Below are 18,957 nucleotides of genomic sequence, written 5' to 3'. Positions count from 1 at the left end.
TATATGGCCCTCATGTTCAATTTGAATGATGCGGTTACGGACACCTACCAGAGGAATAATATGGTTCCTCCTCATGACCTTTTCCCTGCATATGCTCAGTTCATCCTTCACTCCACGATATTCTTCTAATTCAACGTTCTGATGCAACTCACTACACAACCCCTGTTTCACACACTCTTTCATATCCCTTAACACCAAATCTTCATCCACAGCAAATTTCCATTCTTCCTTGCTCAGCGCTATTTCCTCCTGGTATTCCCAACCTTTTACTCACATCAATGTCTTCATCATGTGCATCTTCATTGGCAAGTAGCCTTGATAGGCAATCCCCCATCACATTCTTTAATCCTTTTAGCTATTCTATCTCAAAGTCACATTACCCTCCAAGTTGCTACCACCTTTAAATAAGTCACTTAAGGCTTATGATCTCTCCTATGTTAAAAGGTAAACCCCAAAGAAAGTATTTAAAGTGATTAATCCCGCAGCAACATGCGAGGGCCTCTCTTTCAATTACGGAGTAGGACTTCTCCGCACCTTGCCGCCTCGGGGAAGAAAAACCCACAATCCTCTCCTGATCATTCACCACATGTGTTAATACTGCTCCCACACCTATGCTAAAGGCATCCGTGGTCAAAAAGCTCATCACCATCACCGCAAAATGCCCCAATGTAGGAGCTTGCCAGATTCTTTCCTTTACCTGTTCAAAGGCTCTCTCACACACATCCCTACACTCACAGGTAACATCCCTTTTCATTAATGTTCACAAACATTCAACCACCTCAGTGAACTTCTTTGCAAACTTTAAACAATATTCTTGTAAGCCCAGGAACGATTTTAATTAGTCCTTGTTTTCTGGTTGTGGTGCATTACTCATTCCTTGCAATATAATTTTTTCTAGTTGAATTCACTCCTCTGAAATTTCATGCCCTAAATAGGTGACACATTTCTTCTTTAACCAGCATTTGTCTCTCCTGACTGTCAAGACATGTTCATCAAGTTGTTTCATAACTTCCTTAAACAATTTATCATGGTGCAATTTATCCTTCCCTGTAATCAAACCATTGTCCTGAAAACACACTACATTCTCCATGCTATTGAAAATTTGCTTCATCTCCTTTTGAAACACAGCCAAGACGGATGCCAGGCCAAGTGGCATCCTTAAATAGCGAAAAGAGCTAGGATGATTGACAAATATTTGAGGTGCCTAGATTTTTTTGTACAGTTGGATCGCTGATACGCTGATGACATGTCGACAACACTGAAAATTCTTCCCCAGCCATGGACGACAACATTTTGGAAATAGTTGGGGGGGTTGTCAGTGGACCCATATGTTCTGATTAAAATCTTGCATGTCTATGCATAGCCTAATGTTCCTCCTCCCGTAGGAGTGACCACTATCGGTGCCAACCTCTCCGATGATCTATGGGTTCGATTATCTTTTGTGCTAGTAACTTATCTAATTCCTATTGCAAAGATTTTTTTCTTTAAATGAGACACATTCCTGACCAATGCAGAAATAGAATTGCTCTCCTCTTCAAAATAATTTTGTGCATAAAATGATTTAGCATCCCAAATTTGTCATTGACTACTTAGGTATATTGTTCTACAATGGAGTCTCCAAACCCATCAACTTGGTATATCGACGTTTGTTCTGTGATCATGATAACAGATTTCTCTGCATTAGGATTTAAGCTCATGCTCAAATCCTTTTGGTGTCGCCAGCCTAACAAGCTTGAACCAAAGTCTGTCACATACACACACCCATATTCCTTCTCAAACCCAATGGTCATCCATTTAATTGCAATGATTTTGATTTTCTTACCACCCCCACTGCCCTTATGTCTGGGTCAAACCAGGCCTTCGTCCTTCTGAATGTTTTTGAGGCAGGGCGTCTTTAGATATCAGGGTATACAAGCTGCCAGAATTCACTAGCACTTATACCTGCAGATCATCCAGTCGTATGATGCAATGTGGCTTTTCTAGCTTACCAATGTTCTTTTTTTTAACTTCCTTGCTTTCTCTCATGACATTAAGTTTAGTATCTACACCAGATATACCATTAGAGGTATCTTGCAACTGTTTATCCTGATTAGGTAACACCACCTCCCTGATGTTTTCGCATACTTCGTCAACCTCTCTTACTCTTGCTGGTGTAGATTTCACGCTACAGACTTTGACAAAGTGCCCTTTTTTCCACAACTTCCACACACAGTACCCCTTGCTGCACACTTTGAGCTAGGAGCAATGTGAGCCAGAGCTCCGCAACAATACCATTTTATCTACCTAGGCTCTTTTTTCATGTCAGCATCCAGATTGTCTTTTTTAACTTCCTCCTTTAAAGACCACACTTCCTGGACAGGAGCATAATCTTTACTCACATTGTTGATCACTTTTGTGGACGTATCCATTTCTTTCTGCCACTTCACTGCTTGTTTCATCCCTTTAACCACTTGGCTTCCTCAACAATGCATGGGCTTATGGTACAACCGGTAAATTAACTCCAGCACTAGGGTGACCAACTTTCTGTAAATTTCACGGACCGTCCATAATTTGGATTTCACCTCCGTTGTCTGTGACGATCCCTTTGAAAGACGCCTTTTGGCCATAATTTTGGGCATTGGGGAACATCACTGTTCCCCTGTCAGAAGCCTAAGCTCCCTGATGGGGCCACCTCACGCTCCTCTGAGCACAAGAGCAGCCCCACCCCGACCATTGTCATTCTGACTCTGGCTGATCACCACAGACAGAATGACAATGGGCCAGTCTGTGCTCTTACTGCACGTGGTGGGCCTCCTCCTGCCTCGGTCTAGGTCAGGACATTCAGTCAGGTGGAAGAAATAAACAAAAACGCCCATGCTGCTGGGTGAGAATCCGGGTTCATCAAAAGGTGGTTAAACAAGTTTAAAAAAAGGGTTATATGTCTTTCGCTGTCACATCATTTTAAAACGGACACATTTTCAATGTTATATTCAACAAAGCCATGGTTGCTGTTTTTTTATTTTATGCAACTGGCAACCATTGGCTTTTAAGTGTAACACTACTTGTTGTGTTATATATCTGGATGCTATGACAGAAGCAGCAAATTACCAGTTGGATGGCACACTATGCTAAGCACAGATTTTTTGCGAAGGTATTTTAAGCCTTGCCCCTTATTACATCGAACACCCGCTTTGGAGAGACCCACAGTTTTTTCATCCCACTTAAAGCCCTGGAAACAACAAGATGGCACAGTGGCATTGTGCATCATGCATGACTCATGACTTCCACTTTTTTGGATTGCCTATGTGCAGGGGCATAGTGAGCCCTCCCACGCCCCACCCCTTGCTTTAGGAGCGAAGGTGAAGTCCATGATGGGCCTCTTCTGTCTGCAACTCTGCAGACAAAGGCTCAGCTCCTAATTAATGTGTGTAAGTGCGGGATGGCTGGATGGATTGGTGAAAGGGTGAATAGATGAATGAAAGGGTGAATGGATGTATAATGAGAGAAAGGATGGACAGATGGGTGAGTGGAAGGATGGATGAGAGAAAAGGTAAGTAGATGGATGTATGGGTGGAAGGGTAGATGGACGGGTACATGGATGGAGAAAGGATGGATGAATGGGTGAATGAGTGAAAGGTTGGATGACAGGCGAGTGAATGGGGGGATGGATGAGTGAACTGATGGATGGATTGATGAATGGATAAGTGAAAGGCTGAATGAATGGATGGATGGAGGTGTGAAAGGGTGGATGTCAGGCTGGTGAGTGAGTAAAATGGAGGGTGGATAGATGAGTGAAAGGGTGGATGGATGAGAGAAAGGATGGATGGATGGATGAATGAAGGAGTGAAAGGTTGGTTGAATGAGAGAAAGGATGGATGGATAAATGAAGGAGTGAAAGGGTAGACGGATGAGGGAAAGAATGGGTGAAGGAGTGAAAGGGTGGATGGATGAGTGAAAATATGGATGAGTGATAGGGTCAAAGGATGGATTCATGAATGGACGAGTAGATGGATGGGTGGATGGAAGGATGGATTTGTAAATGAAAGAGAATAGAGAGAGAAAGGGAAGATGGATGGATGAATGAATGGGTGAATGGGTGGAAGGATGAGTGACTGGGTGGATGAATGAGTGAGTGAAAGGATAGCGGATGGCTGAATGAATGAGTAAATGGATGGATGAGTGGAAGAGTAGATGTATGAGTGTATGGATGAATAAGGTGAAAGGATGAATGGAGGGATGATGAGTGAAAGGGTAGATGGAGGGATGGATGAGTGGAATGATGGATGGATGGAAAGATAGATGATACTTACCTAATATAAACTTCTTTTCACTTATACTTAAGTTGTTGTCGATTTACTTACTTATATACTATTGCGTGACCTCTTCTGATGTGTCTTTGAAACTTATCTTTTATCCTGAATTTAGACCTCCTGTCCTGAATTTTTGTCCTGAATGTTGACCCTTTGTCCTGAATTTTCACACTCACCATCCTGAATTTCCACCCATGCCAGTTGGTTACCCTATCCAGCACTGATTTTTAAAAGTCGCGCGGAGGTCTTAATATTCAAATACTGTTTCAGTCTCTTGTAATTTACAATTAAAATGGAATAGTCTCTCTGGGCACACACTGGTCACAGGGAAGTATAATTCACGCTCAAAGGAGCTCTTTACCATCCAAATATGCTTGCAGGTCATGCAGGGTTATTTAACTGAGTCAATTACACACAGAAAATTGTGGACTCACTGAATTTGGGCTGTTCCTTTGCTCAAGCACACCTGGTACACACAAGAATGTTCTTAACCTCCTCTTAAAAGGGTTATTGTGCTTTCATGTATTCCAGATGTGGAAGCATCACTCAGCTGCCCCTGTGTAGTTCACCAGCTTGTCACCACTTTATGCAGGAATTTTATGAACAGGTTTCCCTTTCATATGATTTATTGTCATCAGATGCTCCCAGTGTATATCCAGCTTCTTCTTAGCAGTAGCTCCAACTCAAGCACTGGTTCCCCTTTTCACATAATGACATTCTCCCCCATAGTTCCATGTTCACATTCCGCACTTCCACTTACATCATCATGTCTACACCTATGTGCTGTTTGGTGCCTACCTTAGGGGTTACTTACATGTATTAAATAGGACTTTTAGGCCTGACAAAAGGATTATTTTGCCAGGTCAAATTGATAGCTTTTAACTATACACAGACTTCAACGGCAGGCCTGAGACATGTTTAACAAGACTACTTAAGTGTGTGGCACAATAGGTGCTGCAGGCCCCCTAGTGCATGTAGTACCATATACTAGGGACTTATGTGTAAATATGTAAATTATATGTATATTATATGTATATATGTAAATTAAATGTGCCAATTAGATGTCGGCCAATATTACCATGTTTTAGTGAGTGAGCACCAGCACTTTAGCCCTGGTTAGCAGTGGTAAAGTAAACAGAGTCCTAAAGCCCAACAAAAATGGGTTCAGGGAACAGGAGGGTGAAGACAAAGGTCTAGACATACATAGTGATTTAGCAGGGACAAACCCTGGGAATCACAAAATTACAGGGTTTGCAATGCAAAATTCTTCTTATGTTCCAGACCCATTGTGCGATTTGGAAAAGTTTTTCAGATTTGCAAAATGTTTTTAGAATTGTTTTCAGATTCATAGTTTGTAAGTTGCTTGGTTTGGTCATTCCTTCCAAATTGTGAATTGGTGACATATGTATCAATGAGTTGCGGCTGTAATTCCAGTTGTAAACCAGTGATTAATTACCAACTCCCACGTTGGTTGTACGGAGGAGTTACCTTTGGCCCATTCTTCTTGGGAATCGGGTTGACAGCGTAAAGGGGAGTAAGAAGTGAACCAGAGGATCGTTGCCTGCTCTCACAAAAGTTTTCCAAAACAGAATTTTTGGGCTGCTTTTTTTTTTTATCCCTGTTAGAAAACGATCAGAGATGTGGTGTTCAGCTGTCTCTTGTAGGCCCCATTTCCTGTGATTGTAGCCAATTTGCACAGATGAAAACCTGCCTAATGAATATTAATTAAGGTAGTCATCTTGCAAGCCCCATCGATTTGATATTTTGTGACCCAACCTACTAGTGCATAGGTCTATTCTCAAAATAAAAAAGTGCTTGCAAAAAGTTAGTCCTCATTTTGCAAACAGTTTTTGGGCCATTATTATTGTACATCTATAATACCCACTTCCAACAATCAAGGGCTGAAAACTAATTGGCCAAACAAGGACTAAACATTCTACAGTGGGTTATGAGATCAGCCGAAAGACACTTTGGCTTTAGTAGCGAATTGACATTCAAAATGTGTAGCATAAATTGATTTAACACTACAGATAGAAGCACAATAAGTGATTTAAGTACTGAGAAAAAGATTATACCTCAAAGGTGGGCCACACTAATTAACCCAGAAGCATCTGATTCAGGAAAGACCAGTGTGAAATCAATGCAGATTAGGCCAACACATAAGACTTTGTGATTGGAAGAAAGAGACATAGGAAAAGAGAGAAACAACGCTTATATTGTGGTCAAGGTGGCTATTTCAAATGGATATGCCTTTCTTCGCAGGTAAAAATCAGGCTTGTCACAAAAAAACAAAGCCTGGGCAAACCTTTTGTCACCAAAAGTCTTTTCTATTAAAATAACTAATTTTCATCTCCAACTTAGTATCGCCACACCTCAAGGCCCCTTGAAAAATGTGGCATTGATAGGCTGTAGGGCTTCGGGCTACTTTGTTAACAATGAGTTTGGAGAAAAACGTACATTTCCACTATATTAAACTACTGTGGCAGAAATCGTGCTTGGAACATCAGTATAGCTTTGGTCTCCAGCTATGTACAGTGGCAAACAGAACCCTTACTGATGCCAATGGAGAAGGGACATATATAATCATTAACGTTCACCTCCCGTGTTTCCCTTTGCATCAGCAACCGCTTGGTTAAGACTGCACAATCTAGAGATCAACTGACAAAAAGTATATATCATCATGGGTTCTAGGTTAACCGTATATTTCGAGCAGCCTATGACATGTTTCACTCTGCAGTTATCAAAAACAACGGTGCTTAGCTAATTTACGAATCAAAACAATACAGTATAGAAACACCATGGAAAACTATACGAATTAAGATTTCCAAACCCAGCCGGGAAAGGAGTTTATTTTATGGAGACAATGTCCAATCTTGGAATATACACAAAATAGTTTGACACAAGCCTGTGCCGTACATAGAAAGAAAAAGAATAAAGTTAGGGTGAAAGGGGTGTTTTTCAGGCAAAGGAAGAGAGCTAGGACAGGGTACTGTGAGCAGATCAAAAAATAATGATAATAACAGTATCGCCTGGAGTGAGGTATACACAATCACATTTACCAATATTATTAGTGTAACCACACTTATTAGTGTTGACGTTTCGATCCCTAAAGCTCAACTAGATAAGTGGGATCATCATCAGGACTTTTTGGTAAAACATGCCTGAATGAAAAAGCCTGTTCAGGAGACAAAGAAGAAAAACATAGATTTTTTCAATGACTTAAGAGAATTTTGCACATATATACCGACTTTGTAACGATTTGCCAGTGCGTGATCAAGGGCATAGTGTTTGTGCCCTAATGGAGAAACATAATAACAACAAAAATTGACACAATACTCGGAATCGCGGTGCCATGCGTGAGAGGCTACGTCAAGGAACTGTGTCGTGAAGGTGCTTAGTCTGCTGAAGAAGTGATTTCCAATGTGAGTGATGGTGCCAGACTTAGTGGCTATGGTTTGTGAAACTAAAAGTGCCCTAAGGGTTACTAAATAAGGAAGGGATTACTCATACCTCAATGTACCGAGGTCGAGGACCTCAAAAAGAAGTGAGGGGGGAATGATCCTTCTCTTCAGGATGCAGCGTAGGTACTACAAGGGGATCAGAATGTGGTCAGATTTAGATTTGTAAATCTGAAGGGACACACAAGCGGTGGAGAATGGGTACATATAAACCTACCACGTAGATTTTACTTCAGGGAGGTCTTTATGGGGGTCCAGAAACGCTTATTTCAATGAAAGGGTTTCAGGGTCCGCTTGAAACTGCATACAATGGCAGCTCTGGAGACAACAAATAAAAATAAGGAATAAATAATGAGCTCGGGGGGGAAAGTATGGAACCCAGCTCCAGTGCTCCGTAGCCGCTGCACTGCATCCGGCATTGTCCTAGCAGCCTCCGGTGAGACGCGCCTCCACCGAGACTCGGTGAGTGTTCTTTCTTGTTAACTTTCACAGCCCGCCCCATGGCATGTTAAAAAGCCATGCCCTGACAGCAGATCCCGTTTTTCTTTTTAGCGTCTATAACGCCACATTATTGGTATACCTCGTGCATGGCCACTGATGCCTGCACTGTCCAAGCTACTCCCCGATTACACTAACAGCGGAGTAAGGTAGGACCTTCATTTTTTCCTCACTGGAGCTGGGTTCCATACTTTCCCCACCGAGCTCATTATTTATTCCTTATTTTTATTTGTTGTCTCCAGAGCTGCCATTGTATGCAGTTTCAAGCGGACCCTGAAACCCTTTCATTGAAATAAGCGTTTCGTTTCTGGACCCCCATAAAGACCTCCCTGAAGTAAAATCTACGTGGTAGGTTTATATGTACCCATTCTCCACCGCTTGTGTGTCCCTTCAGATTTACAAATCTAAATCTGACCACATTCTGATCCCCTTGTAGTACCTACGCTGCATCCTGAAGAGAAGGATCATTCCCCCCTCACTTCTTTTTGAGGTCCTCGACCTCGGTACATTGAGGTATGAGTAATCCCTTCCTTATTTAGTAACCCTTAGGGCACTTTTAGTTTCACAAACCATAGCCACTAAGTCTGGCACCATCACTCACATTGGAAATCACTTCTTCAGCAGACTAAGCACCTTCACGACACAGTTCCTTGACGTAGCCTCTCACGCATGGCACCGCGATTCCGAGTATTGTGTCAATTTTTGTTGTTATTATGTTTCTCCATTAGGGCACAAACACTATGCACTTGATCACGCACTGGCAAATCGTTACAAAGTCGGTATATATGTGCAAAATTCTCTTAAGTCATTGAAAAATCTATGTTTTTCTTCTTTGTCTCCTGAACAGGCTTTTTCATTCAGGCATGTTTTACCAAAAAGTCCTGATGATGATCCCACTTATCTAGTTGAGCTTTAGGGATCGAAACGTCGACACTAATAAGTGTGGTTACACTAATAATATTGGTAAATGTGATTGTGTATACCTCACTCCAGGCGATACTGTTATTATCATTATTTTTTGATCTGCTCACAGTACCCTGTCCTAGCTCTCTTCCTTTGCCTGAAAAACACCCCTTTCACCCTAACTTTATTATTTTTCTTTCTATGTACGGCACAGGCTTGTGTCAAACTATTTTGTGTATATTCCAAGATTGGACATTGTCTCCATAAAATAAACTCCTTTCCCGGCTGGGTTTGGAAATCTTAATTCGTATAGTTTTCCATTGTGTTTCTATACTGTATTGTTTTGATTCGTAAATTAGCTAAGCACCGTTGTTTTTGATAACTCAGTTATACCCATGGTACTTAGCTATCCGTTGGGTCCCCCTTGTATCATAAAAAAATGTTTCACTCTGCAGCAACAATCAGAAGATCTACATATACCTCCTGCATATCAAGACTTTGGAGATGATCTGTTACCCACAGCAAACACAAGAGTGTGTATGACTGTTCTATTTACCTTCAACCCAGGGCCTAGATTCCACCTGGGAGAATGTACCCATTATTACCCAATGAGGATTTTTTACTGAAAGAATATTTAAAAGAGAACGTAACCAAAGGTTTTATTTGTCATTTTGTTTCAACTGCAAGGGGCTTTTATATTTTTGTATATCCAAGTCAAATTGTGACTGTGGATCTTGCATAGGCAATAGAGGTCTGAATGTTATTACTGTCTGTTTTAGACTTCCTCCCCTCTCATCAGTGAGGATGAGTGGATCACGTAAAAAGCTACAAAGGTCTTCTGTAAATTAGATCTCGGAGTGCCTACAGTTTGGTTCGATTCGGTAGGAGGGTGAATGGAAGACAGCATTCAGTACTAAATAAGGCCATTCCGAGCATTTGGTGATGCCGTTTACCTTTGCAAAACCCTGCTGCATTCCAGCATTTTGTAAATTATGCATTTAGAGACACCCTTAACATTTTTGCGGTAATTTCCATCAATAACATCTTTTTTTCTTCGAATTTACAAGAACATCAAAAACATCTTTGATTAATACTACTCTTCGACCAAGTCAGAACTCTTTTTATGCCAAAGCTGAAAATGCTCTTTGAGACCTACTTAGTTTGCCATATGTGATCAGGGAATTCAGGTGGATCTGGATAAGGTGAAAACAGCCATGGATAGGCTTGCTCCAAAGATAAACAGATGCAAAAATCTTTGGGGATTTGCCCATTTTTAGTTCATTTCGTTAAAAGTTTCTTGCAAAGGATCAAACTGATAATAGAGTTAGCCAAGAAGAATCACCTGTTTAGCAGGTCAAGAAAAGGCCTTCCAAAATCAACTTTAAGACACTCATACTGTACGTAGCTTCTCTTTTAGAGATAGATGCTGTTGTTAACATCTTATCAAAAAAACATTCAGAAACTCATAATATTCACCCAGTAGCCTTTCTTGCACTATTTCTGCTGCTGAAAAAAGTTACTCCATTTATAATCACAAACTTCTGGCAGTCAAGGAGCAGTTTGTATATTGGAGATACCACTTGGAAGGCTCACCACATCCTTTCACATTTATTTTAGTTTTAAAGAACTACAGAACATGTCTGGATTCAAATTCATGAATCCTCAGTGATATATTTGGTAGAAGTGCAATGGCTCAAATACAGATCTAGCTGTCTGAGAGAACATGACATTCTTTCCGCGGTTGTGTGCAATATATGTTTAAGTAATGTAAATGAAAAATGTAATACTGTATTATTTTAGTGAGTCAGATCATATATATATATTTATAGATATCTGGTATTTACATCAGCTTACATTAGCTCATACAACTGCAACATGAAAGGGATGATATATTGTGAGGGAAATTTCTGTCTCTAGTTTGAATGTATTGGAGTGTATGGGACTTTTCCTTTCTGGATCAGAATTTATACTGAGGAGAATATTAGTGTATTTGGTTTAATAACCCTTTTTCCCAGTGTTTATATAGCGCAAACTCTTTTTTGTATGTATGGGGAGAGTGGCCTATTATTCTTTATTGGTGCAATAACAAATGACTGAACACTAGGAGAGTGGAGCCCCAAGTTACTTAAAGCCGCTACTGAGAGCAACCCTCAATATCTGTGTTCTCTTATCCATAGTGTGCAAACATCACCCTAATTGTTTCTTGAAAATTTCACAGGTATAGAATTGTGCAACCTAAAACTCCTCTACACAAGCAGTTCTTGGTGAGCTCACCATCAGACCCTGTCACCAAGTGATGGCAGCTTCTATGTTCACAGATGCACGAGCCAGGACCTGGGTTATGTCTTGAGGCAAGGCACTGCTTGGTTCCATTGTAGTACAGGCGAACGGGAGACAATGGAGGGCTTCCAGGAAATGGGAAATCACTCCTGCATGCATTATCTGACTTACCGTGCACCTTGGTGTTGTTCATGAACTACAAAGGCACCTCCTGACAATGCTTCTTCAGCAAATCTTACATCTGTTTGGCTCTTGTGATCCCTTTACGTCTTCCCCACTCACTTCCCTTGATCTATAGAGATCCCACCACCAGCATGTTTTTGTTAATTGCCCTCCGCAAGAATAATTTTCGAATCCCTAGAAGTCTGAGGAAGGAAGATCTTCTAGGGATGTATTCCTGAATCTTCACTTTTTATCATTTGTTTCTGATACTTTACGGAAAGGATTTCAAATTAACTTAATAAATATGTTACAATCCTTCAACTTCACTGATCTTTTACATCAATCCCATCACATGGTGATAGATTTTTCATGTTCTTGCCAGATAACGATTGCTGTGTACTGTGACCAATCTACGAGAAAGAAGAAACTCTAGGGAAAAACAGTTTATCTATTTTGACTGAGAAGCTGAGATCTATTGGTTGTTTCTTGCATTCAGGCCTGGTAAAAGGATTGCAGCTGACCTAGGTAAATAGTGTAGTTTTCTATTTCCTGCTCCATAACAAACTTCTGTGTATTGTGAAGCATTGTATATAACAGGCCCTTACCATTACTACTTTTATGGTGCACTGTTTTCCGACCTCATAAAGATGAACTTTCTGAGTCTGTTTTTTGAGGATTTGATCTAATGAGTTTCATATGGCCACAAGTAAAGGGGCGGCTACTCCGCAAAGGTTGAGCGTCGCCCAACTGAAAAATAAAACAATATTTTATTATCATTTTATTGTTCAGCTGCTGGCTGAGCCAGCGTGTGTAGAGAGGGGCACAGCTGGGCCATGGGAGGGGGGTGTAGGAGTGGAGTGCACTTCTAAGTGCGCTCGTGTGTTTGGATGGCCGTCTTATGCCGGCCAAACACAAATGACGGCCAACCAAACACAAATGCACAGTTAGGTTTCTCCAACCCAGCCTTATTGCACAACAGGGTTGGAGAAACAGCACAGACTCCCTATGCCTGAGCGAGTGTTAAACCAGCCTGCTTAGGCCAATCCCCGCTCTGCTCTCATAGCATAAGAGCAGTGCTGGGATTGCACAGGGAGTCCCTGCTGCTGTCCCTATGTCTGCAGAGACGCGAGGCAGCCAGCAGTTTAAGGTAAAACCTCTTTCTTTTTATATTATTATTATTCACCCATCCACCACATGCTCCCCCTTCAGCACTCTCCCCTGCTCACTACTTTTTAGGTCTCGCCTGTCGATGCACATGCGCATCGAGCTTGCGAGACTATAGGGGCTCATCGACTCTTTATCCACACTGCAAGGAATCGTGGCGATTCCTTGCAGTGCACGAGAAATTTAAGCTCAATGCGCATGCGCATTGAGCTTAAATGCGCGTGCACATGCCCCCAGCCGCCTACTCTCTCTCACAGCCTCCCCCAGCTCCGCCCCCTCACTACTTGATTGCACGGCCGCTAGGCCGTGCCTCCCCTACTCTCCTCCCCCCTCCTCCTCTCCTCCCCTGCCTGCCTGCCGCTAGGCCGTGCCTCCCCTACTCTCCTCCCCCCTCCTCCTCCTACTCTCCTCCCCTGCCTGCCTTTAGTTTAATTTAACCCGCTCCGCCCCCTCCCCTTCCCGCCGTGTCGCATTTCTCCTCCCCCCTCCCCTCTCTTCCCTCCGTCTTGTTTTCCTACGTTCATGTTTTGAAATAAGCACTTCTAAATAACGGGAGCAGGGAACGACAGAACACCGGCAGTAGTTCGGCAAGTCTTTCTTTGATTTTTATGCCCTCTTCGACATGCTGGCTAGGTTGTAGGTTTCGGTGTCAGAGAGAGGAATCTGTTCGCTGTTGGATCTTTCCCGTTGGTGTTGCAGAAGCTGCAAACGTTAACTGTGTTCCGGTTTAGCGTAACTATCCATCTGTAGAGTGTATGACTTCGGTGAGTGCGAGGACTCTGGTCCTCTTTCTGTTTCTATAGTTCAGCGTGCAGTTGTAATCTGCCCAGCTCCTCGCTCCTTAGCCTAGCCGTTCTTTTCTTTCTTAACTCGGTGTCTTACTGCCGTCGTCACACCCTTGCTTGTAGTCTATGCGCTTTCAGTCTACCACGAATTTGTCTGAAAGGTAGAGATTCTATAGGTGCCTTTGAAATTCGTTGTTTCTGGAATTGTAGGTGCGACCACACGGGGAGGCGTGTATCTCGCACAAAAAAACGGAAAACATTTGTCACAAAGAAAGAGTGCAGACTCCACAGCCAACCAGCACTTCGAAATTGTGTGGCGTGCACTACGATTGGGTGTTGTGCCTTCAATGCTACAATGCCAGGCCGTCTTTCATTTTAGCAGTACCGCCTACTTCCTGAAAGTGTTGGGCAGTGACATTGGTTGGTATTCCACCCGGAAGTTCCGAAACTACATACAAAATGCATTCGTTAAAAATATCCACAACAGAGAACGGTTGTTAGGCTGAATTGGTTGTGTAAGTAGTGGACGGATGAAACGGATGAAGCCCTTTAATTCAGTATACCTCTGGAACGTCCTTTTGTGTCGAATTTTTGACACCTGGGTTGTATAATTATAGCCCTTAGCCGTCGATGTGTTTTCAAAGCTAACCTCTGATTCGCACAATTTCCATCATAGTTTTTGTGTAAATCATGATGTTTGTGAGATTTTGTTTTTGATCCACCTTTTATTTTTCTGCAGAATTTTGATATTATACAAGTCACATACACTCACCCTCACTCACCCTCACTCACCCTCACTCACCCTCACTCACCCTCACTCACCCTCACTCACCCTCACTCACTCACTCTCACCCTCACTCTCACTCACCCTCAACCCCTCATCCTCACTCACCCTCAACCCCTCACCCTCACCCACCCTCACCCTCAACCCCTCACCCTCACTCACCCTCACCCCCTCACCCTCACTCACCCTCACTCACCCTCAACCCCTCACCCTCACTCACCCTCAACCCCTCACCCTCACTCACCCTCACCTTCACTCACCCTCAACCCCTCACCCTCACTCACCCTCAACGCCTCACCCTCAATCACCCTCAACCCCTCACCCACCTTCACTCACCCTCACCCTCACTCACCCTCACCCACCCTCAACCCCTCATCCTCACTCACCCTCAACCCCTCACCCTCACTCACCCTCAACCCCTCACCCTCACTCACCCCCACTCACCCTCAACCCCTCACCCTCACTCACCCTCACCCTCACTCACTCTCAACCCCTCACCCACCCTCACCCTCAACCCCTCACCCTCAACCCCTCAACCTCAACCCCTCACCCTCCCTCACCCTCACTCACCCTCAACCCCTCACTCACCCTCAACCCCTCACCCTCACTCACCCTCAACCCCTCACCCTCAATCCCTCACCCTCACCCTCACTCACCCACACTCACCCCCACTCACCCTCACTCACACTCACCCACCCTCACTCACCCTCACCCACCCTCACCCTCACTCACCCTCAACCCCTCACCCTCAACCCCTCACCCACCCTCAACCCCTCACCCTCACTCACCCTCAACCCCTCACCCTCAACCCCTCACTCACCCTCACCCTCAACCCCTCAGCCTCACCCTCACTCACCCTCAACCCCTCACCCTCACTCACCCTCAACCTCATGCTAAAGATTTACAAAAAAACCCATAAACAATTCTAAAAGCACTAACTCTAATGCTGCGAGACCTATTGCATTTCTAATGCTTGTTGTTTGTGGGCGCCGCCACTATACAAATATCAGTATTTTGAAAGTCTTCTACTTATTCCTGGGAGCAGCATTCTGCCGCTTCTTTGAATAGTCTGTCGTCTGCTTCTGTAGACCATAAGTGGCTACAAAACTTGTTTTGCTGGAGAAGTGGCCTTGCTTTCCTGGAAGTAATGTAGTAACAGTATCAAAGGGATTACGACTAGCGAGGCAAAGTAAATCCTGTAAATATCCTAATTTTCCCTAGTAATTAATTGCATTTAGCAAGATTACTTTTTTTCAGTTGGAAAAAGTATGTTCTTTAAACACCAACGTTAGAAATACAATCCATCTGATCACATGATCAACAACCCCCAGGAACAATGAGTAAAGGAAAGTTATGCTCTAGAAAATAGTCAAACCCTGTGTGTAATACATATGCAGATAGTGTAACTTAAGCTTCATGTTTTGTAGGCGTAGTTGTATTTATCTTTAACCTACTCATAGCCTGCTAAGAATTCAGCATGTTTCAGTCTGCCGGTCATTCATTTTATCTCGCTCTACGATTAAAAAAAAAAACTGACACCTGCAGTGCATTATAATACAGCTTTATAGCCCACTGCCAAAGATTATTCCAGCTGTTAAAGGCCTTGAACCCTAGTTACAGGCCCAGCTTGCAGGGAGAAGGGTTATAAGACTATTAGAACTCCACTAAGAGTAGAATGTTCTAAATTAAAAAGGTAGAAACAGAAAAACAAACATTGGAAAGATGAAAGAGAAGGCTTATAACAACCATTCCATTAAAAGCCATAGCCACTCCTTTGTCTTCAATGGAGTGCTCAACATTCCAATGTTCTAATATAGCCTTATAGCCCATAGCTGAGGGCAATATCGGTTGTTAAAGGCCCTGACCTCAAGTTATAGGCCCGAGCCACAGGTGACAGCCTAAAACGCGGGAGAGGGCCGATAACAACTGATATAGCCCGAGTCAGAGGACCTGCAAGCCTATTAGAACATTCCACCCACTATGGGTAGAATGTTCTAAATTAAAAATGGAGAAACTTGAAGACAAGCCTTGGAATATTCGATCTGTTGGCTTATACTAGCCATTATAAGCCTGGAGCTACTCTATTGTCTTCAATGGAGCTCTCAACATTCCAATGTTCTAATAATAAAGTAATTTCACTTATGAAGGAACCTGGTGTCGGTACATCATGTTAATACTAATTTTTAATTTCTTAATCAGGGTCCTTATTTGCTTATTGTACCCATGAATATGCCTTAGAGTTCCTTTTTTCTTAAGATGAGGCCATCTACCCTGCTGTTTTGAAGTACTAAAACTTTACTGATTCAGAGGACTTTAATCTACATGTGGAAAATGCTCCCTCTGACAAATCGGATCTTGTGCTGGTCGTTACCTGTATGGCATTGAACTTGCAGCAACTTGTCACAAAACCCTTCTCATCAAGGGGGTCACACTCTTGACTTAATTCTTTCGAATTTGCTAATTATTGATGAACCTACAGTGCTTTCCTGGCATGATGGTCATTATTTGATCTCATTTAGCTGGACAGGGGCAATATTGTGAATTATTTTTAACCAGATAGGGCAATGTTATGTTGCAAGCCTGGAATGAAATCAACCCCAAAAAGCTCCCTTAATTACTGTCAGCATCCTAGCTAATTTTTTCGGGTGACATGGAAATCTCTGGCTTCATAAGGCTGTTGGTACCCTGGTCACTATTAACATTGTTAAAGCTAAGCAGAGCCCCATCAGCCCCATTGGTTTCGTCAGAACCTTTGGTCTTAAAGAAAGTTTGCAAACTATTGAAACGCACATGGATGCTGAATTATGATAAGGATGATCAGAGGCGTAGTTCAGGGGGGTGTTTAGAGTCTTACACCCCCCTAATGAATATTTTTTCTGATAGACAGTTTGGTACAGGTGCATTCAGTCAGGTATGGTGAGGTGTCTTTCACATTTAACGAGGAATGTTTATAAATACAGACAAAAACGCACATACATTCCCTCCCTATCTGTTTTGAAAGTCCTCGAAAATGTTGATTATTTTACAAGATATTGTGTATCCTCTCACTTAGTAATCCTGCCAATCTGCATTCCTCTCACCTTTGCCTGCCCCTTAGGCCTCTGTCATGCTCCCCCCTTGTCCTACAATGTATTTTAACATTGTATGCCAGCCTGATTGTTGCGAAAATCTGAAGCTCACCATCCCCCAATCTTACTGACCAAGCTACGCCCCTGAAGATGACAAAGAGTCCATAAAACAGCTTTTAAACTGTCCCACAAGGCCATTTCAGCGGTCCAAACTGTGTATTATGCACATCTCTTCACTGGGGCTAATAACATCCCTGGTGAAAAATTCAAAATCACTGCATCCTATCTGAACCCTAAAGTCTGTAGCCCAGGAATTCCAGCATGTTATCTACCCTGCAGTTACTCTAGTCATTTTACTGTAGACATTAGGTAGTTTGAAACTTGTGCGCTTTTTGAATAAGTCTTGCCCCATTTCTAAAGGAGCAAACCTGGCAGGCCTTGTTACAGTGCAAATCTGGGTCTTCTTGTGACCCTCGCCTCCCTCCTTAATACTTGAGAACCCCGTAAAGGCCAAAAGTGCCCATTCTTCACCAGCTTTTTAACAACTCACTAGAGTCAGAAGTGGTTGTGGCTAAACTTCAAAAATACCTGTCATGTTCGTGCTGGGCACAGGAATGTATGTCACACACAGGACGCAGGTTAGTGTAACATTTCTTTATTGTCGCATCGCGCAGCTGCTCGTCCCCACGTCCGTCTACGTCCCTGTCCTGGTCATCCTCTGTCCCCTTCCTGTCCCGTCACCGGATCTGGTGTCCGGTGACCTGGTCACTCTGCCTGAGGACCCACAGGGTCCTACTGCCCTACTGCCAGTCGCCCACACTGTCGGATCCCAACCTCTCCGTCACAACATCTCCCCCCTTGTTGCAAACAAATGTTCGTGACACATTTATCATAGTCCTCATTCACAGTTATATTGATGAAGGTGGAAGAATGAGAGAGAGAGAGAGAGAGAGAGAGAGAGAGAGAACTTGTCACTCTACATCTCTTCAATGAGTCTCTGTTATTTACTGAATGTCCTTCGTGATCTAGTGTCTCCATCGCTTCCTTATCCTCTATCTTTCTCCTTCTATGTGGCTGCAGTTGCCGCTGCCATTTCTTCTTCATCCGCTTTTAGCTCCTTGAAACGCTATCTTTTCCTTGTTGTTTGTTGTCGGTCGGAGACAGCCATTATCATCGATCCTTTCACTTTCGTCACCGCCAGTGAATCTTTGGAGAACCGGTTGTCTGAATATCGATATTCTTTCTTTCTGTCTCACCACCTTTTGTCCTGGCCGTGCAGTGTCTCTTGCCTTGATCTTCCTTGGTGGCGCCTGTCCGCTCTGCTCATTGTATGTCTTTGTCCTTTCCTTTTGTTGCTGTTTCTCCGGCGCCAGAGTCCTGTCACGTTGCTCCTTTTTACCCATTTTATTACCTTTGTCTTTGTGTCTTTCCTTTTGTTTTCTTTTCTTCTATGTTCTCCTTTTCTCTTTTCTGTCTCTTTGGTGACCTTTGTCCCTCTTTTCTTTGTTATTTTCCGTTTCTGTCTTTTCCTCTATTTGGCCTCATCTCTGGTTTTTCCTTTATTTT

The sequence above is a fragment of the Lissotriton vulgaris genome, chromosome 4_1, assembly GCF_964263255.1.
Source record: "Lissotriton vulgaris chromosome 4_1, aLisVul1.2, whole genome shotgun sequence".
NCBI classification, from domain to species: Eukaryota; Metazoa; Chordata; class Amphibia; order Caudata; family Salamandridae; genus Lissotriton; species Lissotriton vulgaris.
Note: the sequence above shows the minus strand (reverse complement) of the source record.